We start from the raw sequence: 24,799 nt of genomic DNA, 5'->3' as shown, positions 1-24,799 counted from the left end.
TACCCTCCCTCCAACCCCTCTGATCTACTGGCTAAATCTCTGCTATGCCTTACTGATGTATTTGCTTATAGCTGAAGGGATTTTGTGTTTGTACAGTGTTCACACCATTTGGTACTAATTTTGATCACCCTTTTGGGGGCACCTGACATCTGGGGCAAGAAAAACTGAAGAAAATGGCGTTGGTTGCAATATATGTACCCCTGGCGCACTGACGTCAGGGATGAGGCGACAGCAACCGACGTCGGACCAAGACTTTGGAAATCCGGCCGACTGCGGGACTGCCTGACGACAGGATAACCCAAGTGTGATGACTGCAGCAGGGTGAACACTCGAACATCTACATTTATGGTAGGTACAAAACTGTACTTTCCAAATGTTTAGACACTTTCACATTATAGCCATTTCTTGAAAGTTCTTTTGAAATACATTGAGCTGGATATCCTATAGAAAATAATGCAGGCACTTTTAGAGGTTGATAGTCATATAAATCCAGGATCCACTGGGCTTGCATTTCTGAAGTTTTGGGTGGATGGAGGAAGGTGACGTGCAGAGGAAAGTTAAGGATTTGGTAGAGTTAATTTTTTTTTTAATTACAGGGTTAAAACATAATTCAAGCAGTAAGTACAGAAAAAAGGAATGTTATTTTCAGCAGTTGATTTATTGTGACTGGTTTGTGAGGTGGGCCAGAAACATTGACCTGAAGTAAGCAGGCACAACTGGTTGTATTCATTTGTACAAGTAAGTTTTATTTGGGGAAGTTGCAGCTATGGCTGGATGGAAAGTAAACTAAAGCTATATCTGTGGCTGCGAAGAAGAGTTTTATTTATTTTAAACATGGGGCATTACCAAACAGAACGTTTGACGATAATCCATACTTGAAGACTTGATTCTGGTGAGATGAGCACTGATGATGTCACTATTTATCACTTATGCATTTATGAGAGGAGAAAGTGGAGATGGTAATGGCTTCCATAACAGAAACATTTTAGTTTCTTTTTGCATTTTAGCCTACTTTAATTGGTGAATCTAGCCTCCAGTTGGTCAGTCAGCAATGAAGTTGCTAATTGGAGGAGCACAAATTTTATGTAATTAAAAGGCAGAAAGCTTCTCTGTGGCAGATATGTCAGAGCAAAGCAGCATTGAAAAGAGGTTTGTACTGGCTGTGTTAATATCTATCTCACTCCATCAAAGTGTAGTATCTAAACAATGTATTCTAGTTGGCAAGGTTAAAAAAAAGATATGTACAAAAACTAAAACGTAAAATAAATACATAAATTTATGAACACAGTAATCCACAAAAACATGTCAGGTTCCAAACCAAAAAATAAGTCACCACAACTACAGCATATAACTGCCCTAAAATCTCCAAGGTCATGAGATTTAGCACTTTTGTCAGGAATTGACTTATTCTTCATTATTTTAGACAAAATCACTAAATCACATACTTTAATAAATATTTAAATCTTATCTTCTCTGTTTGTCATTCTGACAAGACCTGCTAGAATAAAACTGTTCTGCGCCTGTATTCTTATACATTAGGTCTCAGAGCAGGGCTGCTTAATTGTTGGCTTGTTTTTCTACTGTGTCATTGAAGTTAGAGTGGATATTGATTCCAAGACACTGTATACGGTAAGAAAGCACTCCATCCCTCTGTCAATAATACATATTTCAAAACAAAAGTAAATGGAGTGCATGAGCCATGACATTATTCAAACCAGTCAAATGTGTCTCAGAATAACTACAGTTGAAATCCCTTCCAGATTCCTCAGTACTGTTAGGCTGCATATGGCATACTGTGCATGTTCCACTATTGCAAAAGGCCCTTTGGAAAAGAATAAGTAATTCATGAAAATGCATCTTAACTACAAATGGCCATTAAGTAAAATAAAGTTACAATACTTTTTAACCCTTAATATCCATCCCTTTGCATCAGTAAATGATCTTTAGACAGTTTGCTGCTATCCATTCCACTCCTTGCTTTACATAATACAGATATTCATATATATTCATTTTATTCATATATGTGATGTTTATAGCAATCTTTGTCTGTCATACTTAATTACGTTTTCTGTACCTTAGCTGTGTACTGGGTGTATCTGCACCTCCGTTATCAATATTTTTCTAAGTGTCTATTTGGTTGTTGTATCTTTTGGCTTTTCCCGGTTAGGGGTCGCCACAGCAGAACTCCGGTCTGCTAATGATTGGCAGTAGATTTTTACGTACCGAGTTGCCAGCCCTGATGCACAACCTTCAACGAAGGTACGCCCATTCACACATGTCTACACACAGAAGATGCTTAGCTGAGAATCAAACAGGACAACGTCTTACTGTGAGGCGACAATGCTAGTGTATCTTTGATATTTTGCCATCAGCATTTTATCATCTATCTTAATATTATGACTGAAAATTGTACACCTCATATTAGTACTGTATCTGTAATCTGTAACCATCACAGATCTTGGCAAATATTTTTTTGTTTCAGTCACTGCTCATTACAGTAATTTAACAGTATTTGTCCTGATATGTATGCAAGTGTTGCTGAAGCTCCTCTGTTTATAACTGAGGCACATGCTGCTGTTGTCATCCTATCGTTTATGTCTAATAATTTTAATGTGTGTATCGGGGGGAGGGGGTATTTTCATCTTCCTGTATGTCTCTGTATTAAGCTGCACATCACCCATGGCAACCCATTTGAAGTGAGTAATCCTCCCTTAGTATATGTTTGGATAACACAGACCAGCCAGACTCATCCCTGCAATCAATCACCAATGATAATAAATGAATAACAGACAATAAGTATATTTTTATTTTAACTAAGCAAATGAACTTGTCCATGAAACCTTTTCAGCTATGACCCAGGTGCAATTGAACAAATTGTTACAGAGGTAACAAGTGAATGACTCTTATGCAGATAATTTTGAAATGATTGTGGCAAAGTCTATATCTCATAGTAATAAAGGATATACATAGCAGAAAGGGCTACATGGAAAAGAGTATTGCCTTACAGAGTTGCAGAGATTGAATACTTCATGTAATGTACACTGTTAACAATTCATAGGAGTAATACAATTTTACATATTTGCTCACATGTTTTTAAGCATGCTGCTAAGAATTCATAACAGTAATACAGCTCTAAATAATTCATAGGTTCATAAGATCATAGGTGTGTACTAAGCTAATGACCACTGGGGCCTTTTTAAGCCTAGCCAATCATCCCAAGTCTCTGACAAGTTCTCGTACCCTTAGAAATGTAAGCAGAGGCTCGGGAGGTAAAATGTTTACAGGCTGCCAGTGCTTATTAGACGTACGTTCCAAACAGGGGTGAATTTCTGGTTCCCCATCCAGTTGTCCAACTTCCTCTTGAATTGAGTTAGGGAAGAACTCTATTTCATATGGATGGGGAGCTGTTCCAGAGAAGGGGCAGTCTTTGGGATACAAACCTGTCTCTCTAGCATGTCCTGTGTATAACACAGGCAAGGTTTAAGTCTTTAGAACTAGTAATTTTGGTGCTGTTTGGTTTGTGGATAGGCAGCTGGTCTGTTAGAATGAGCTCTGATAATGCTTTGTATGCTAGGCATAGATCTGCAGTCATCCATTGCTTTGGTGACCTTCTCAAAGAAATCCACCAGTTTGAGAAGGCATAATCTGCACTTGACAAAACCAAACTGTTTTGGGTCCAGTGTCTGGAGATTTCCTGTCATTATTGATCATTTCCATGATAATTTTTTCCATAGCTTTGCGTGTGACACTAGTGAGACTTATGGGTCTGTAGTTTTCAAGGTCCACAGATAACCTGCCTTTGTGCAGAGGGATAATTGCCATTCCGCATCCATGAGGCATGAAACCTGTTTGGAGGCTATGATTATATGGTGACTCTGGATGCCTGATAGGTCATGGTTCATGCTATTTAGAAATCAGCCTGGGATATTAGCTTCATTGTAATGCATACAGTAGAGCTACAGTATAGGGCCATCTTGATATTGCACTTATGACTCAGTACCATTTGGTAGTTTCTGAATTAGGAACTGGGGAAGAAGCTAACAAGATGGAGATTGTGACTCTTGTAAGAATGGAAATGTGATGACTGGGGGGGGGGGGGGCTTTACTTGTCTTAAACATTTCCTATTTAGAAGTTAACTAGGAATTCCTGTTTGTATTTACCTACTTACAAGTGTCTGGGCAGTTCTATATCTATTACACACATAGAGGAATTGCTTATTTACCATGGAGGCTAATGCCTGTGGAAGTGGAAGGAAATCTTTGTCCAGGAAACTGGACCATTTGTAGGTTTTCCTTAGGTACTCCAGAAGGTTCTACTGTACTACCATGCTCAGAAAAAGGGTGAGGCATGGCATGTCCACAGCTGGTGGAGACTGGCTTTATTTACCTGAATTTACCAGTATAGACTTTATAAAATAAAAGTAGAAAGTCATGGACATTCAGAAGCCATGTAGCTGGAACAGAAGTATGCTCTTATGAGGCCATTTGCATATATCCTATGAGCCTCCAGTAAATGTAAGGTATTTTAAGGGATTACACAGTGAAGACTCTAGACTTGCTGGGTCTTTCTTGTAGTTTTTTTTTTTGAATAGTTTGCCTGTATGACCTTCTTACCCCTTGGCTTGGATCTTTCTAAAATGTAGGCACTCATCATGTTCCTGAGCTGTATGCATAGATTGCTCCAGTTATATGGGGCTGTTTTACTGAAGCCCCCTTCTCAGCTGTGATTCAAAATAGTGGCCTATATAGGATGAATTTGTTTTCTTGGTCCCTGAGAGAAAGTGGGAAGAGGCTGTGATGAGTAGCCAGCTTCCAACAGATATACAGAAATTATTATATAAAATTTTAAAGGTCAGCAAGGATAAAAGTAGGATAAAAGTAGAATGGAATAAACTGCCTCTGGCAGCCATTTGGATTTTTGTAGAGATAGGCTATGTTTCCCCACTTGAGGGGAAAGGTTGATAAATCTGCATGTAGTTAACTGCTTTTTGAATTATGTTTGTGTTGTAAGAGGAGTACATGAGGATTGTTCAGAGAGAAGTGGTTCACTCCCTTAATGGCCACAGCAGTAATAACTGTCTCTGCCCCCCCCTAGACGACCACATAAAAACTTATCATAATGCAAATAAGAAGCCTTATTTCTTGAAATCTACCAGTCAGGAGAGAGCTGCTGAGAACTTAAAAATGCATTGTTAATATGGCTAAAAAGAAGTTTAAAGCCATGTGTAATCCAAGGTAGTCAATGAACAGCATTGTTTTGTGAAATCAAACCATACAAAAAGGACCTTTGAAAGCATGACAGCCAAAGACAACAATGAACAATGTCAGCAGTTGGGGGGGGGGGGCATGGTGGTTAGCTATCCATAGAGCTTGGAATATCACTGCATCCTTTTTCTGTTTTGTCCAGTCACCCATTGCAGTCTTTCAATTATTGGACTGAAACTGGATGTGAAGTCCAACCTTAACAACCTCTTCTTTGTCTCAGTACACCCACCTTAGCTCAACAAAACATGTTGTGTTGACATATAAGGTAATATAGGGGAAATTATACAGTTCCATCTCTGTCTATGCTAATGCCACTGTACAAAGCTATGTTTCTCCAGTTTAAATATACCATACCCGTGTCCCCAGTCTAAACAATTTACCAGTGACTATGTGCCAAAATTCAGAGGGGGATCAGAACTCACTCATAAAAACATGGCTACCAACTATGGTTTATTCTGTGGTATGGGTCTGTGTGTGTGTGTGTGTGTGTGTGTGTGTGTGTGTGTGTGTGTGTGTGTGTGTGTGTTTATATGTGTCTGTGCTTCCAAAACATGGGCATGTTTATGAAACACACACACACAAAAAAAGAAAGTGTGCAACCAAGCAGGCACCCATAACTCTGTGCACATCCATGTGTGTAATATGATAAGTAGTCCCTTTACTGACATTATGAATCCGTCAGTGCAGCTGAAATAAAGTACAAGGATGTTGATTGTTGACTGGGTCCACCAATGAAAAAAAGTGGGAAAGAAAATACACCAGCACATTGCTGCCATCTTAAGAACTTATTCTGATCATTGGTGTGTTAAACTTTGCTGTCCCAGCCAATTGAAATCCCTCTAGTCAGTGATTAAAGCTGCCTATGCCAGGGCTCTGAGCAGTCCGATCAAAGCTTGAGGAAAATAATCTTTATTATTAGGTTAGTGGCAGCTTATTAATGGGGAGAGAAAATTTTGACTGAATAAATCAATTATGCTCAGCTTTATAACTACACTGTAACCCTTCACTCCTGTAAAAACTTAAGCAGGTAATTTTTAATTTAATTGGAGGAAGCATACCCAAACATAAATTGTGTTCTGGGATCAAGATAACAGAGCTCAGTCACACATTTTATTTTATATCTGTCATTCCCTTAGTATTGTGTATAGTGCTTTGAAAAGTCGTGTACCTACACAGCAGTGGTCCATGCAGGACACATCAGGACAACAAAGGTAGTTTCATTTAATGTGAAATTATAGAAGTACAGTCACTAAAACTTCATTCATTGGCAATGAAACTGCCTCTTTCTCTACTGTTGTATGACCTCGGCATTGTTATATATAACGTTTGTGGTGTGAGGGGCATCTCCCCCACATGGGTGGTACAGTGGAGCTTACCCCCCTGCAAAAAAATCCTTTGTTTGCTGAAGGTAGTATTGGCAAGCATTTTCTGAAGTTTTTATGCTCACTGAAACTGCCTTTGGCAAGTCGATGTGTATCACATATGGCATCACAGCCTTATAATTCATTGCTTTTTGGTTATGAAACTAGACTACAGATGTTTGTTTTATTCAGAGGTATAAATAGGGGTATCAGACATAAATAGGTGGTCTGAAACCTGACTTTATAAGGATCTGTCATAAATTTCCTAATATATATGAAAGTGAATTAAATATATCAGGATCTATATTGTTACATCTAAAATAACTTAATCTTAATTTGATGAATCTAAAACCATTTAATTTAAAACTTAAAATATTGAAAAAACATAAAAAATATAAATAAATTAATAAAACAGTGTTTTGGAAGGGGCAAGCCCCCCTTTTCCCCCATATCCCCTCCTAATTATGTATTTCAATTTCAAGATCATACAACAGTGGGGAAATCAGCAAATTCCTGTAACCTACTGTGTGCAGTCTCGCAAAGAGCATCCACATTTCAGTATACCTGTAGTTGTGAGTGTGAGTCTGTATCAACATTCACTTACACTAATGTCATAAAACTAAATGTACATGATCAAAAGAATACATTACTCTATGAAATAAGCATCAGTGTAATGCTTAAAATCCAAAATCACACCAAACGCACTTAGACCAAATGTACTTCAACCAAATGAATAATCTCTAAAATTAGATCAAATGAGTTTAGACCAGATGCATGGATCCCAATTTCTCCCACTGCATTTGAGGAAACAAACTTGGTATAATCAATGGCATAAAAAATAAGAGACTGTGTAGGGGCCCTGCTCCAGTCAAAAACAAAGATTCATAGACTAGACTAACTTCTTTCAAGACTGTATAAACTGCAGCCAAAATGGCAAGCGATGATATACGTACACACCAATCAAAGACTCTAAATGTGAAAATCAACCAATTAGAGCACTGTTGTGGTGGAATGAGACCTCCTGAAATCAGCTTATAGAATAGTGATATGGGTCCAGACTACATCTTAGCATAAAAGCTGCAACTAACAAAGCTCACTCACTTATATACTCATCAAAATAAAAGAATCACAAACTGTACTATCACGCTTGTTTCAGCCGACACTACACTGCTTGTATCACGCAAAACCACCCCTTCAGTAAAAAATATCCTCACAACTCCCCTAATTCACAGCCTTTCACACCAGTAGCTTCATGAAAACTTGCCAGAAATCTCCAACTTATACAAATGTGTTGATATTTCAAGGAACCAATAGGTCAGTAAAGACACAACATGAATGTCATTGCTTGTCTGTGTGCATTCACACGTGAAAGCTTTCTTCTTCAACTACCACCACAGATGACCTAGATGCTACAGTGCTCTACATTGATCAGATAGGGGTTTCTGATGCCTAATCCATTTTATAAAACTGCAGTTTGTGCCCAGTATTATAACTACTACAGGATGGGATCTTTGTGCAACCTGTAGGACGCAGCTACCCCATGGCATGTTAAGGAAGTCCATGGGGAACAAGGAACCAAGGTTTATATGTTGTGATGGTTTTTCTGGAGTAAGCATATCCAGGTGTAGATTACTGGGCACAGCTTGGAGCTGTGTGAAAAATGTTTGCCAAAGAAGACATGTGATGCATTCACCTGTAATAATCAGATATGTGTACTTATGTTCTTGTGAGTGTGTGTGTGTGTGTGTGTGTGTGTGTGTGTGTGTGTGTGTGTGTGTGTGTGTGTGTGTGTGTGTGTGTGTGTTTGTGTGTTTATGTGAGTGTATGTGTGTATATGTGCGTTTATCTGAATATGGGTGTGTGTACGTATACTATATATATACATGCATACGTATGCATGTACGATTATAGTTCATGTCATCTGTGGCATATTTCATTGAAAAAAGCACAATAGCACATTTGATCTGAAGCACATGTCATCTAGACCACAAAATATCAAAACACATTTCACTGTAAATGTGACATATAGTAACTATATCTCCAAAAGCTTCTCTAACTCTGCAGTTACACAACCATGGAAAAAGAGATCACTGTTCACATACTGAATTACGGTTGGTGCAGATGCACAGATTTCTAGACATGGCGATACAATGTTTATGACTTCTAGATATTGAGAAGGTATAATGTTTATGCACAAACTTCTAGACTTGGAGGTATAAAATATCAGTGGGATTTAGCAAGGAACTAATACTGATTAACATTATTTTGCATTATAATTCCTATTCTGAAAAAACAAGTCTTTTCATTATTATTGTGTTTGTTTTTGTAAATGTACTTGGCAATGGCTCTTTGTAAACTTTTCATATAACAAAAAGATAATCCATTGTGGTTAACTGCAGGCATAGTTTATTGTACAGAGTGCTATAGCAGTAGCTTGGATTCAGTATACTGTTGTACTTTGTAATTTAGTTTAATTTCTAATTGAGCTATGCGATTGTTCTGTGAGTGCATTTTATTTCACAGTATGTTAATTCAATGTAACTTGACTGTAATCTACTTTAAGTTCTAAATGAGCTATGCGATAGCTCTTTGAATGCATTTTATTTTACAGGAAGTCAATTCAAGGTTTTTACTGCATAAATACTATACTGTGCATAACACTGTAGCTGTAATTCATAATTTGTAGACTGTTGCTCCTTTTTTGTGAATCTACTTTTAAGTCTGTCTAATTCTACTTTGGGCATGCTAAAAAACTGTTTGTGCTTAATGTAACTTTGCTGAAGTAGACGGACAAAGAGCATTGTTTATTGGTATTCACTGCGCATAGTTTAAATGTTGACCAGATTATAGCTGCTGTGGTAGGGATTCTTATATTAAGTTAATTATGTGACCTACATCCTGTAGTTGTTGATAGGATTTTATAGCTGTACTGCTTAGTCAAAAGTAAGAACTGTCTGATGTTATCAGTCTTAGCTTTAGATGTATTGTAGCCTCTTTTGTGTTAGTTCTGTAGCTATTTACAGAATATCTATCTCACATTACATGCCATTAGGTCAATATGGTAGTTACCTAATTTTCTCCTTCTAACCTGTTCTTTCCTGCTTTTGTTCCCTTAGTTCTGCTATCCCACTCAGCTATAAACTACAAGGTGCACCCCGGATGATTTTAAACACTTGGGGATTCAAAAAAAAAGCTCATTAAGCCTGACAAAACACTTTATAAATAAGAAAGTGTGTATAAACTTTTTTCCTATTAATCAGTCATTTAATATGCAATGTTTTTTGGTTTGAATAGTTGTTTTAATATTACATGTTTTTTTACACTTTTAATCTATATAGTATGCAGCCTCCCAGGTGCAGCTATCACCCTCCCAGCTTAATTTAATTATGAATTGTACTGGCAGCAGTTTCTAATTCCACTGTGCTTAGTTAAGGAGGAGTACAAAACATAATGCTATGTATGTAAGCTTATATACCCTCCTACTGTACTCCCAGTACTTAACGGCCACAAAACAAGTATTTTAAATAAATTTGCTGCTGCCTCAGTGATAGTTTTTTACTTACTTGAAGATTCTTGGTCTCTGGGGTGTCATCCCACCTGCCCCTGTTACCTCTAAATTTAAACCTGTCTGCACCATACCCCTTTTTCTGTTAGCTCCTCCCTCTTGCACTCCATCTCTCAAGATATTTCTATTATTATCACACTAGCATCTTATCTCCATACTACTCCCCTTCCTTCAGTTCTACAAACATGGGCAGCCCTCAGTAAAGAGGTCACTGAGAACATGATGATGTCTGTTATTTCTGGTTATCGCTCAGGTAACACCACAGCAAATCTCCCATCAGACCAGTTAATCATGACTGGTTCATACCTTACTTAATCTACAAAGGATGACACACAACAGCATTTATAATACAGTTATTACTATTTTCATCTAGTTTTACTTTCATAATTCAAATAATTGATCACCCAGCTCGCAAAACAATCTTCTCAAAATCTATCCAGTCATGAATGCTGTTCACAATAGTCACTCAGACCTTAATCGACCTGCAGTATCACAAAAAGCCATTAGACAGTAGTCAAATATAATCCTATGAAGAAGTATCTATGTGTGTGTGTGTGTGTGTGTGTGTGTGTGTGTGTGTGTGTGTGTGTGTGTGTGTGTGTGTGTGTGTGTGGTGTGTGTATATATATATATATATATATATATATATATATATATATATATATAGAGTACTCTCCTCCAATTATCCACGTAGGTAGTTTTTCTGATTACCTCTCTAAAAATACTTAATCTAAAATTATTCTCCTTACTCTCTTATCACTAATGTTCTTCTCCTTCTCTTCACTTTCATCGTATTTAGTCCCCATCTGACCTTCAAAGGATCATAGGATCATAGGAGGTTACTAGGCTATTGGCCCTGAGGCCCTTATAAGCCTAGCCCATGTTTAACAAGTCAGCACCCAGAGCCCCTGTCCAGCAGGGACACAGGTAGAATCCCAAGGGTGTATTTTCTGTATCCCATCCAGTTATCCAGGTTGTGCTTAACAAGGGTAATGAGGTACTCTGCTTGATTTGGAGAGGGAGTCTGTTCCACAGATGGTAGTCTCTGGGACACAAATCTGTCCTGCCAACAAGTCCTACTGATGTCAAAGACCAGGTTGAGGTCACGCGTATGGGTCGCTTGAGTGGAGCTTGACTTGCTCTGTGTTGCTTGCTTTGTATGCCAGACAGAGGTCAACCCTGAGGAGTCTGTATGAAACTGAGTAGAGAGACAAGGCTTTTAGCCTAGGGTAGGTGTTTGAGGCCCTGGATTCTCCTGGTGAGGAGCATCTGTGGTCTCTCCACCTGCTGCATGTGGTTTGCAAGGTACATGCCGAAGGAGGAATTGTACTCAATGATTGGCCTTATAAGAGAAGAATACAGGGCTGTTATGACTTCTTTATCTCTGGATGAGATACCCTTACTTATGAGGTGGGTCATTTAGAAAGCTTTCTGTACAGTGGAAGCAACATGGTGGTCAAAAGTCAGGTTGCTTTCAACCTGGGTGCCCAAATCATTCACTACTGATTGTGTACTTAGGACATTGTTATTAATGTGATAATATGTGGGGACATCACTCACCCCAAAGGTGATGATGATGCATTTTTGACATTCAGCTTGAGACCATGTTTCTGGCACCAGTCATTTGTTTGGGTGAGACCCTCTTGGAGGACGTCCGTATCACTTGTGGAAATAATGACTGTGCCCAGTTTGCAGTCATCTACAAACTTGGTCAGCCATAGCTCACTAGTTTTGGCCTGCACCTCAGAGAAGTATATCCCTAATAACAGAGGCCCCAAGACTGATCACTGGGTACGCTGCTTGTTATGGGTCTACTGCTTGAGGTGGCTTCCCCTATTTTTGATTAGGTGGGTTCTGTCAGTGAGCCAGTTTGCTACCCATATGATAACATATGGATTGATGCCTAGTTGGGAGAGTTTATCTACTATGCCCAAGTGGGGAATAGTGTCAGAGGCTTTGGCCATGTTATGGTAGGCAGTGTGCCCCATCTTCTACTCATCCACGGCTTTGTTGACTGTCTCATAGAAGTCGACCAGATTTAACAGACATGACCTCCACTTGACAAAGTCAAACTGTGTGGGGTTAAGTGTTTGGAAGTTGCCAATGTCCCTGTTAATGAGGTTCATGATAATCCATTATGTGGCCTTGCAAATTAGGCTAGTTAGGCTGATGGGTCTGTAATTTCCTGGATCGGTGGATGCTCCACCTTTGTGTAAAGGGATGACAGTAGCTGTCCTCCCATTCGACTGGGACAAAGCCGGTACTCAGGCTTTGGTTGAATAGGGTGCCTAATGGTCCTGCAAGTTCATGCCTGAGTTCATGCAGGATGCAGCCTGGGATGTAATTGGGTCCCATGGAGTCTGTATTTTTTGCCTTTTAGAGGGCAGTGATGACCTGTTCCCTAGAGATAAGAGATGGGGGGCAGGTACTGGGGATGTCCTGATTTACTGATGGGGGGGACAGAAGGGAGAAGTTTTCGCTGACTCTGTTAGCCAGTAGATTGACTATATCTACAGAATTTGTGTATGTGGTGTCCTTGACCACCAGTTCTGAACAGATCCGGGTGCTTCCTTTGAGATTAAGGACATATGTGAAGGACTTATGATTGTCTCTAGTAGATGTGGCCAATTTGGACTCGAAGTTTGCTTTGTAGGATTTCATTAGTACTCTTATTTGCTTGTTTAGGCTAAGGAGAGATTGCTTCCAATTGGGCACCTGCTCCTTCTTGGTCATGGACAGCGATTCTTTCCTTTTGTTATATACTTTATTTATTGCAGATGTCCACCATACAGGTTTACTCTTCCTTGCAGAGGATGAGTTTGTCCTGTCAGATATTCCTGATTCCATGCATCTATATAAATGCTTGTATAGTACTTTGGTGCAGATTTGGACATTGGTGCCAGTTCCTACAGTGGGGTAGGCGGCAGTGAAGCTGTTTATACCATCCCTCCGGAGGTTGTAATCAGCTTTGGGGACGTTTATTTGTTTGATCCTAGAAAGAGGCAGGTCAGGGAAGATGGTGACTTTGAAAATGACCACTTTATGGTCGGATCTTACCAGGGAGGATGATACCATAGGGGTGCTGCAGTGGTTACTCATGTTGGTTAATAGCAAGTCCAAGACATTGTCACCTCTTGTGGGGGTATCGACTAGCTGTTCCAAGGCATTTACATTGATAAAAATCAAAGAATCTCTGGGCATTTGTGTTCTGGCATGAGTAGTTTTTCCTGCCCACATTTTGGGGTCTGAATGTATGATAGCATGAGTATCCCAGTAAGGCTGAGGTGGTCTGCAGCTTTGAACCAGGTTTCTGTGACTGCACTAATGTCAGCATGTTCCAGGGTTAAGAATGCTTGCAATGAGTGCAACTTCATGTTTAGACTCTTAGTGTTTAGCAGCATGACCTTTAATTTGCATTTTGTTGAAATTTTTATGTTGGTAGTATTGACCTCATGACTTTTCCTAAAAAGGCACTATGGGGAAGGCAAGGGCCTTTGCCAGAAGCCTGAAGCCCAAGTGAGACAGATGCAGGCTTAGGCTAGGCTAGGCTTTCCTACAGACACTACCTCTTACACCAATAAGATGTATCTCTACTCCCACTCCATCACTGCTCATCTCTTTCACACAGACAGTATATTATTTTTTAAACCTAAACCATTTCAGACACAGCTATACCTGCTTAACATTAAAATTACTGACAATTTATCCAAAATTAAATCTTACCTTTACTATACAATCTTGAAATTCTTCCAGCTCTGTGGTGACATCCCCTTAACCTTGGTCCTAACATCACTCAAATTCCTATTATCAACCCATATTCCAGGTTCAGGAAATATGCATAAATGTATCTCAGTAAACACACATAGCATGTGCAACAACATCTCTGAGTTGCATGCAGCTCAGAGATTTTGTTGCACATGCAGCTCAGAGATTTTGTTGCACATAGCATGTGCAACAAAATCTCTGAGCTGCATGCTTAGATAACTGCACAGTTTCCTGACATACTAGTAATCATTGAAACCTAGCTTAATCTGCATATAAAAGATACTGAAGTACTTCATCCTGCCTTCAATATAATCAAAGCTGATCAACTTAAAAGAAAAGGAGGTGGTGTTGCAGTAATATATCCTGATTCTAGCTCCTTAACCCCTCACAACCAATCCATGCCCTCCTTTGACAAAGCTAAACTATTGATCACCTACCTTAAATTAAACAACAATAAAATTCTCTGCATTATAGCTTTATACATACCCCTTGGCAATAACTTATCAACTCTGGAAAGTATCCTTTTATGAGTGTCAAAATATATCTCTCTGGAAACGGTAATATTAGGTGATGTCAACATTGACTAGCAGAAACTTAAGTTACAATTCATCTCACACAGCATAAACCTGTTTGGATTTTCACATCTAATTACTCACCCGACCTTTACCAGTTCCGCAAACCAAAATGGCTCAATTATTGATTGGGTTTTGGACTCCCTTCCTTGCAATTTTGCTATATCCAAAAGACTTCCAGCCTCTAACAGTGATCACCACCCCGTTTGCACAACTAGACTTACCTCTCATTCGTGCAGACAACATACCTAAGAGAAAGTACAAAACCTATCCAAGTTTGACCAGCAGGTGTCTACAAATATATTAAAAAACATTAATTGGTCCTTCCTTAAATACTTACTGCTAGATGATGCAGTTGAACAATTTAATTATACATTCCTAAACACCTTAGACAGTTTAGCTCCTACTAGAAGGAAAAGAGTCAAAACCAACTATACTTCTTGGCTTTCTGTTTATACCAGAACACTCATGCAAAAAAGAAACAAGGCTTGGACAACTTACCTAAACGTTAAGACTCATAATAATTTACATCATTTCAAAGCAGTGCATAACCTTATAAAAAAACAAGTTAATTTAGATAAAAAAACAATTATATGCAAAGTCACAAGATGAGCACAAATCCAGTCCAAATACCTTCTCGCACACTATCCAAAAAAAAAAATCCTACACCCAGGAAGTCAGTCCTCCCTCCAACCCTCCTCTGATAGTACCTCTCCTGACATAGCATTTCAGTTTAACTCTTAATTCATCGATGGCATAGCTTCCATCACTAACAAATTCCCTCCATCACCCTCTACTTTCTCGCAGCCTCCTATTACCTGACACTCCACACTTTCCCTTCAACCAGTTCTTACTTCCGTCATCAAATCACTCTTGTGCAAGCTCAAGCCTTGTTCCCCATCTGCAGACAATCTTCCTAATGAATTCCTAAAAATGTCTGCTGACTCAATTGCCTACCCAGTCTTCATAATCATTAATAGATCTGTCAGGGATGCTTATGTCCCTCCCTGCGGAAAAAAAATCCTTCATCCTTCCCCTCCACAAAGGTGGCACCTCCAGAGAAACTTCTAACTTTAGGCCAATTGCTATTCTTTCATCACTATCAGGGCTTCTAGAAAAATGTATCCATAAACAACTTCTTCAATACCTGCTTGACAAATATCTTCACTGTTCCACCCAACATTGATTCAAACCAGCACACAGCACTGTTACTGATTTACTGTCCTTTACTGACACTGTCAACAAAGCTCGTGACTCAGGAAACATTGTCTCTTCTCTGTTCTTAGAACTATCCAAAGCCTTTGATACTGTCTACCACCCCAAACTCTTATCCCACTATCTCTTCTGGGCTTAACTGAAACAAGTTTACAATGGTTTACTAGTTATCTCTCTAACAGATAGTCTGTCAAATAGAACTCTAACTTCTCTTCTTATTTATCAGTCAGCACTGGGTTACCTCAAGACTCATTACTAGGTCCACTCCTCTTCAACATTTTTATTAACCATCTTAATACTGCCACCAGACAAGCTACCCTAATTCAATATGTTGACGACTCTACATTAGTCTGCTCCATCAGGAATCTTTCTAATCTACAGATTTTAACTCAAGAAGCATTCAATTCCATTGAGTCTTGGTTCACCAACAACCATCTACTACTTAACACAAAAAAAATAAACATCTACTTTTTCCAAAAACAAATTTTCTCCAGATACTTCTCACTTTGCTAGTACTTCTCTAAACAGTACTTCAATTGATGTGGTTTCATACACAGAACTGCTAGGTGTAATTATCGCCAATGATCTTAAGTTTGACCTACATATCGGCAACAACATAAAAAATATAATCTAAAATTGGGCATGATGTATAAGGCTAAAAAATTCATCTACAACTCCACAAGAGTAACCCTTGCCACCACCTATCTCTTACCATCCCTTCTATATGCTTCACCTATTGTAACTAATCTTCACACTTTCCTCAAAGCAAGACTTAGCCAATGCTATAATAAAACAGCTAAATTTGCCACAGGCTCAAGTCCCTAATTTGGCTCAAACTACCCCACCTTCTCACCGTTAATCAACTAACACTAATGTACAACATACTATGCAGATCCTCATTTTCACAAACCACAACATCCCTACTTCAACACTATATTCCATCTTGTGACCTACCCTCTTCTCACAAGTATCTACTAGCTATTTACAAACCTCAAAGAATTAATGGTGTTAGTCTGTACTCTCACTGTGTTGCCAAACCATGGAATAGCACTCTAGAATCAATCAGACTTGTACCCCACTACAGTTCCTTCACATCTAGGCTGAAAGAACATCAAACCGACAATTAGATCTGTTTTTCTCACTACTTTTACCTTCCTTGGGTCTGCCCCGCTCCGTTCGCCCTGCGGGCTCACTCCGCTCCCGTACCCTACCCCCAATTCCCACCCACCCCCAGTAACAATACACTTATACTTCACTAGTCACTCCCCCTCCTTTTTCCCAGCCTATCATAAACCTCCTCAACACTAGACCACTCCCCATCTCCTCCATTCCTAATTAGTACTAATTAACTCTCTTTGAACTACTCCCTCACCTTTCCTAACATTTTACTACACTAATTCCCTTATCCTCCCCTTTACATCCTCCGCTAATTTCTTCTCTGCATAATATCTAACCCAGCTCAATCTCTCAAAATGCTCTCTCCTTTCCTCTATTTCTCCTACTTACACTACCTATTCTTAACTCATAAATTCCTATAAATATGGTCCCTTCACTCAAAACCATTTTCAAAAACATACTACTCTTAACTACTATAATAGCCTCTCTTACCATACCTTATTCACTCACCCTCTTTGAAAATCTTTCTTTACCAGAACAAAACCATCACTTACAACAAACATTACCATCTTCCTTTATCTACTCCCTTAACCACTGTAACATAACCAGTACTTCTAACTATATACTATCAAAATTTCATAGAACATCTCATTTTAATTATTTCACCTCCAAAAAAAACATTTAATAACTTCTTCAAAATCCTTAAATTCCTAAAAAATCCCCAGCAACACCCCCTCCTAGATGGTGATATTCATCCAAACCCAGGCCCCAATACTGACTATACCAATAACCTTAACAACTTACCAGTGCCTATGATTTTTTCATTAACTAAACCACCTAACTCCCTCCTGATAGCTCACCTTAATATTAGAAGTATCAACAACAAAATTTCCCACCTGCATGCACTCCTTGATGCGCACTCATTTGATATCCTATGCCTTACAGAGACTTGGCTAAAACAATCTACATTAGACCAGGAAATTAGCCCTCCTCTATAATATCCTTAGATGTGACCGTATAACCAAAAAAGGTGGAGGTATAGCCATTCTCTATAAATCTAATCTCCAAATTTCCCCTTTCAATGTGCAGCCTTCATTTGACACGAAAGCTGAACTCCTGACTACTAAACTCCAAATCAATAACACCAAATCTATCTATCTAATCTGCATGTATCTCCCCCCAGGTAACAATACTAATACTCTTGAAAACTTACTTCGCTATTTTTCTACCCAACTACCCCAGGAGACCATTATACTGGGTGACTTTAACATTGACTGATCCTCCTGCAGCTCCCCTAACCCTACTAATCACATAACTCTCTTTGGATTCTCACAATTAATATCAACTCCTACTAGAATTCACAAACCCACCAGTAAGGAATCTACTATTGACTGGATCCTTATTAATAGCCACCCTGAAACTTATACTCCAGGAACCCTTCTCGACGATATCAGCGACCACATGCTTACCTACATTATTAGACAAAAAGTACATATCCCAACTACTCATAATCTTAAAACCTTCCGCTCACAAAAATTCTTTAATCCACACAGCTTCCTAAATGAACTGCAAGCATGTGACTGGTCACCACTAACCCATCTTGAACTTCACAAAGCAGTTATCTATTTCAACACCAAATCTCTTCAAATCCTAGATTACCATGCACCTCTTTGTTCTACTAGAATAAGATCCAAATCTGCCCCATGGCTCACAAAACAAACTAGACAAAAGATGCTCCTTAGAAATAAAATCTGGGCTAAATGAAGAGCTACCAAATGTCCATCAGATCAGCTCCACTTTAAGCAGTTAAGAAATGCCACCAAGAAAGATATTCTCAAAGACAAAAAAGACTTCTACCTTCACCTCCAACAAACCAGTCAACAAACTCCACAAAAATTTTGGTCAGGGATTAACAAACTTCTTCGTCCAGGTCAGTCTGCTACCCCTGCCCCTGTAGATTTTAACCATAATAACTCCAACCAGATCACTGATGCCTTTAACACTTACTTTACAGAAGCCATCCAAACCCTAGCCAGTTCTTTACCTCCCTTTACTGCTTCTCCACTAAATTCCTCCAAGACTACATCACCTACCTTTCAAATACAACCTGTACCTACTTCTCTCATCTGTAAGCTACTTCAAAAACTGAAACCTTGTACACCTTCTGCTGTCTCCCATCTGAATACCTACAAATTGCTGAAAAAGCTATAGACTATCCCATCTCTATCCTTATTAACAGAACCATCTCAGAAGGCAAAATTCCATCCATATGGAAAGTATCCCACATCATCCCTCTACATATTTATTATTTATTTTATTTATTTGTCTAACTTTCTTAACCGGCTAGTCTGGCTGGATACATGTCCATTTTCAGCAGAGGCTTATGGAAAAATGTATCAGACTAAGACAATACATGAGGAATACTACTAAATATATCAATTTTTTAAAAAACAAAATGTACAGAGACCAAATACAGTTTGCCTGGACTAATTTAAGTAGGCAACAAATAGAGTTCACATTATGTGGCTGAGGAGTTAAGCTCAGGCACTATAAATAAAAATGAGTTAAGGATATCTGTAGTCAAGCTAAGTAATTTAATCATCGGTCAGTAGGCTGAAGCCAGATTTGATATGGTTAACCATAACTTACTCTTAGACAAACTAAAGATCCTTTCTCTTGAACCACAAGCATTACAATGGTTTAGGTCTTATCTGGATAATAGACAGCAAGCAGTCCTTTGGGATAACAATAGCTGTATATAGTAATGAACAGTACTATGCTCAGTCAGGATTGGACAGGGGCATAGCCAGTGAATTAGTAGGTGGTTTTTTTCCTTTTTTGAAAAGGTTAAAGATCTACAATAAAGTTTATTCCAGTAAGAACCGATGCATTCAATATGCAAATGAATCACCTGATTTGTTATGAGATTTCAAGGTAGTAACTAGTAGCTTGTTGGCTGATCTGAGTGTCTTGAGATTTTTATAAGGTGTGATGAGTTTATTTAGTATGGGTATATTGGAGGGGTAATGAAGAATTTTGAAAGTGATGATTAGTTGTTGTAGGAGTATAAGGTTCGGGAGTTCAAGCCAGTTGAGTTTCTTTAAGTTAAGACAGTGGTGAGTTTGGAAAGGTGAGCCAGTGGCAAATCTGGCTATACTGTGGTAGGCAGTATTCAGTTTCTGAAGATTGCTTTTAGATAAAGGAGGGTCTTCTATTGAGCTGTCTAACTTTCGACCTATTGCCTTACTCTCCCCAATAGCTAAGATTATGGAAAAATGTATTCATAAACAACTACTTAACCACCTACTACAAAATAACGAACTAGCCAATTGCCAACATGGCTTCAGACCATTCCATAGCACTACAACTACCCTACTGTCCTTCACAGACTCTATAAATAAAAATCACAACAATAACTCCTTTTCCTCTGCACTATTTAATGACCTGTCAAAAGCCTTTGATATGGTTAACCATAACTTACTCTTAGACAAACTAAAGATCCTTTCTCTTGAACCACAAGCATTACAATGGTTTAGGTCTTATCTGGATAATAGACAGCAAGCAGTCCTTTGGGATAACAATCTGTCTTCACTACTTCCTGTAAATATTGGGGTACCCCAAGGTTCTATCTTAGGTCCCCTTCTTTTTTCCTTATTTATTAACGATCTACACATAAATATTCCTCAAGCCACCTGCATTCAATATGCAGATGATTCCACCTTAATTTGTTCAGCCAAGAACATAGAATCTCTCCAGTCCCTCACCCAAACTGTTCTTCATAATGTTGAAAACTGGTTTATGCAACACTGTCTCCTCTTAAATCCCAAAAAAACAAAACTACTACTTTTTACCCCTACTCATAAATCACCTACTCTATCCTTCTCTGTAACCTCTAACAATGCTACCAACATAACCCCAGACTCTACAACCCGCCTACTAGGTGTTACAATTGATAATCATCTCAACTTTGATAACCACATCAGCACCACCATAAAGTCCATTAACAAAAAACTCAGTACCCTCTATAGAATTAAACCCTTCCTTACCCCTTCTGCCAGGAAAACTATTGCACAAATCCACCTCATTTCAACCCTTTTCTATGCCTCTGCTATATATACTAACCTATCAAAAAATAACCTCTCCAAACTTGTCACCTGTTATAATAGCATAGCTAGATTCATTACATGCTCCCCCTTCAAAACTCACCACTGCCTCAACCTCAAACAACTTGGATGGCTAGAACTGGAAAACCATATACTCTGTCAACAATTACTTGTCACTCAAAAGATCCTATACCACCCTAGCAACACCCCTATCCTCTCTAATCTGATTACACCATATAAAAATCTTGCTACACTACGCTCTGCTAACAAGCTCCTAGTTTCCACAATTAAATCCAACAACAAAGCTGGTGACTCACTTTTCTCTAACACAGCAGGTAAAAACTGGAATCAACTTCCTTCTGAACTGTCAATCTTAGCTTCTACTTCTCTATTTAAAAAACACCTCAAAGAACATCTTAAAACTCATTGGCTTTGTCCATGTGCTAACCCAGACTGATATCTTCCCCCTTCCTTCTCGTACTCCTTTCCCTACTCCTCTATCCTATGCCACCTAATCTAGGTACTACTCTTTTCTTCTTAGCAATTCTATAAAACATAAAGGCCTTTCTCTCTTAATTGGGTTTTACTCTTACCCACTACTGTATTTAGTATAATCTTTTTTACTCTAATAATTTTTTTTTCTAGTATAATTTTTAGAGTAATATTTTTAGAGTTAATAACCTGAGTATTATATGTTTTACCAATGCTTTCACTTTATGTGATTTTACATGCCTTTTTATATATGTTTAACATTGTCACTATTCATGTTTGGAGCTTTTCTCCCCGGGCCTCTACTGAAAATGGACATATATCCAGTTAGACTAGCCCGGTCAACAAATGTAAAATAAATAAATAAATAAATAAAGTGCCTATTAGGAACTTTCTTCTATCTTCTATATAACGTTTGTTTAACTTTATTGCTTGTTTTATATTTGCTTATTTTTTTCTTTTATTGTATCCACAAATTGTACTCCTGTGTGATGTCTTAGTCTTTGTAACCAATGCTGATTTGTAATTCTGTTCAAATTGTACTATGGAGCTTTTCTCCCTGGCCCTCTACTGAAAATGGACTCATACACAGTTGGGCTTTTCAGGTAAAGAAATGTCAAATAAATAACTTAATAACTAAAGTCAGCTGTTATTTTCTACTGTTTTAAATAGTTGTCAATCAAATGTGATTCAGTCATTTTTGGTTTAGATCAGATGTGTTTTCAATCAAATATGCCACTGTTGTGTGTGTGTGTGTGTGTGTGTGTGTGTGTGTGTGTGTGTGTGTGTGTGTGTGTGTTTATCATTTTGTTCAAAGTAGATTTGACTGAAAGAGAAACAGCAGGTACAAATTACTGAAAATCCATTTCATCGAAAACATTTGACACAACATATATCTCTTGAAAAGCTTTTTTGCTGGGATCAAGCAACCCCCAAAGTGGGGGAAACAACCGTACTGCCCTTAGTTATGTCTTTTATCTCAATAGTCATACACCAATAGAGAAAAAAACACTACATACAGTGAATCAATGCTGGCAAGCAAACACAAACATCTACAAATCTGGGGGTACAACATGGGCATGGGCATTGCCAGTCCACAAAATATCTTTTAAATTGTGTCCATAACAACTCCCGTGTTCAAAAACAGCAGCAGAAATACTATCTATAGACTGTTGCAGTTTTTGAAGAAATATTTTGCAATCATTTCTATTTTTTTCAACCATTTCTAGTTCAGTCAAACCAACCTTAAAAAAATGATACGAGCCATATTTATATCTTTGACTGTGTGCTTAACGGAGTCTGCATTTATGGTGCCACTATCTGTATGTGTATGTTTTTCTCTAGTATACTGTATGTATATTTTGCATCTGTATTTGAATTTATGTGCTTGATAGCATATTGTATGCAATTGTTTATATTTGTCTCTTTCATTGTGTCTTAAATATTTGTGTTTGTAGCATGCCTTCTTTTTTCTCCATTTTCAGGTAGTGATTTTTTAATCCCCCATTTGTTTCTGTTACTATCATTTTTTATTTTGGTACTGGAAGTTTGGTGGCACATTTTTGTATTTGCATTTACTTCAGCTATTTGCATGTTACTACAATTGTTAATACTGTGTATCTAGTTTTCAACAATATGTTTCGTCTCTCAGTGTTGACTCAACAGTCTTTAACAAATCATTTAGTAGATGATCAGATGAATACACCTGTATTTGATACCTTTAATGACATGAGTACTGAAAGAAGGAAAAGTATTATGCTGAACGTATTCTTCCAAAGTGGAATTCCTCTAGTACTGGGGTGACTCTGGAATGGGGACGTTATATATCAGAATCTTCCACAGGATGTAATGTTATCCACATTTTACCTTGTAGTGTTTGCAATGGGATCCATGCAACTGCTCAAGCCTCAGCTGCTCGAATTCCATTTCTTTGTAGCCAGGGACTCGAGTGACTGGTAGCTTGTATGACTAACCACCCATGGCTGAAATTACATACTGTGTTGGAGCCAGGTGCTAGGTGCAGAAGCTATGGGGAGGGAGAGCAGCTACTGTACTTCACATTAACATGGTGTTTGACTTCAGGCAGGGTTAGACTGGTGGCCATGGTGTGGTTGCTTGTGTTAGTTTTCTAGCAATTGGGATGGACTGTTTTAAGTTTAAGAGAGTGGAAGTAGGGCGTTTAGGTTTAGGGAGTTGGAAGGGAGTTTAGGGTTAGGGAATGGGAGGAGAGTTTTAGGTTTAGGGAACCAGGAGATTTTAGATTAGGGAACATTGGGGACATTTAGGTTTAGGGAGTGGGGAGAGGGTTTTAGGTTTAGGGAGGTTTATGAAGTAGAGGGTTAGGTTTAGGGAATGACTGGGGTCTTTTTCGGATTAGGGATTGAGAAAGGGATTTTAGCTTTATGGACATACTATGCTGAGAACTAGTTGGAAGATTTATGTTTAGGGTGTAGATTCTGGTAAGTGTATGGAGGATCAGGTGCTGTGTAGGGTGAGGGGATCAAGCCAGTAGGAGTTAGAGCACTTGCTTTTTCAGCAAGTGGCTGCAAGCAGGTGTATGACAAGATGCTAGTGCATGAGCACCTGTAGTTGACCAGTTTGCAACTGTATGTATATTTGAATTTTTTGGTGCTTGTCTTTAATATTTTTGTCTTTATACCTGAATTTGTATCCTGATTTCTATATATATTCATGTTTCTCATGTTTATGCACATCTGGTAAGTTCACAAAAGATATCTCTGTATGTATTGGAGTTCTATTTCTACTAATAATGTTTGCATATTTGTAGTACTTATATATTTGTAGGGAAGGGTACGTTATCTTCGCTAATGTTATTAGTGTGTATATCCACATGTGCATATATTTTTATATTTGCATCAAATCTACTTTTGCTTTTCGCTTACATGTTTTCATATTTCTGGTGTTAGTGTCAAAAGCATGCAAGTCACAGTTTGTATTTTTTTCTACTGTGTGTATTTCTGCACACACTATGTATTTCTGCATTGTGATCTGTAGTGAGAGTAGGGGCCAGGTTGAGAAGACCCTGAAGAGGTGGAGATATGCTCTAGAGAGGAGAGGGATGAAGGTCAGCAGGACTAAGATAGAATATATGTATGTGAATGAGAGAGAGGATAGAGGAATGGTGAGGATGCAGGGAGTAGAGTTGGTAAAGATGGATGAGTTTAAGTACTTGGGATCAACAGTTCAGAGTAATGGTGAGTGTGTAAGAGAGGTGAAGAAGAGAGTACAAGCAAGATGGAGTGGGTGGAGAAGAGTCAGGAGTGATTTGTGACAGATGAGTACCAGTAAGAGTGAAAGGGAAGGTTTACAAGAGGGCAGTGAGACCAG

The 24,799-nt window shown here is 38.5% G+C and overlaps 1 protein-coding gene across 2 annotated transcripts in view; it reads left to right on the top strand.

Annotated features, from left to right (window-relative positions):
• KIF19 (kinesin family member 19) overlaps positions 1 to 24,799 on the top strand; it is a 1,202,512-nt gene that overhangs the window by 339,236 nt on the left and 838,477 nt on the right. The window lies entirely within an intron of this gene.

Source organism: Protopterus annectens, chromosome 10.part0, assembly GCF_019279795.1.
Source record: "Protopterus annectens isolate FY-2018-M chromosome 10.part0, PAN1.0, whole genome shotgun sequence".
NCBI lineage: Eukaryota > Metazoa > Chordata > Ceratodontiformes > Protopteridae > Protopterus > Protopterus annectens.
Note: the sequence above shows the minus strand (reverse complement) of the source record. Positions and strands in the feature narration are given on the sequence as shown.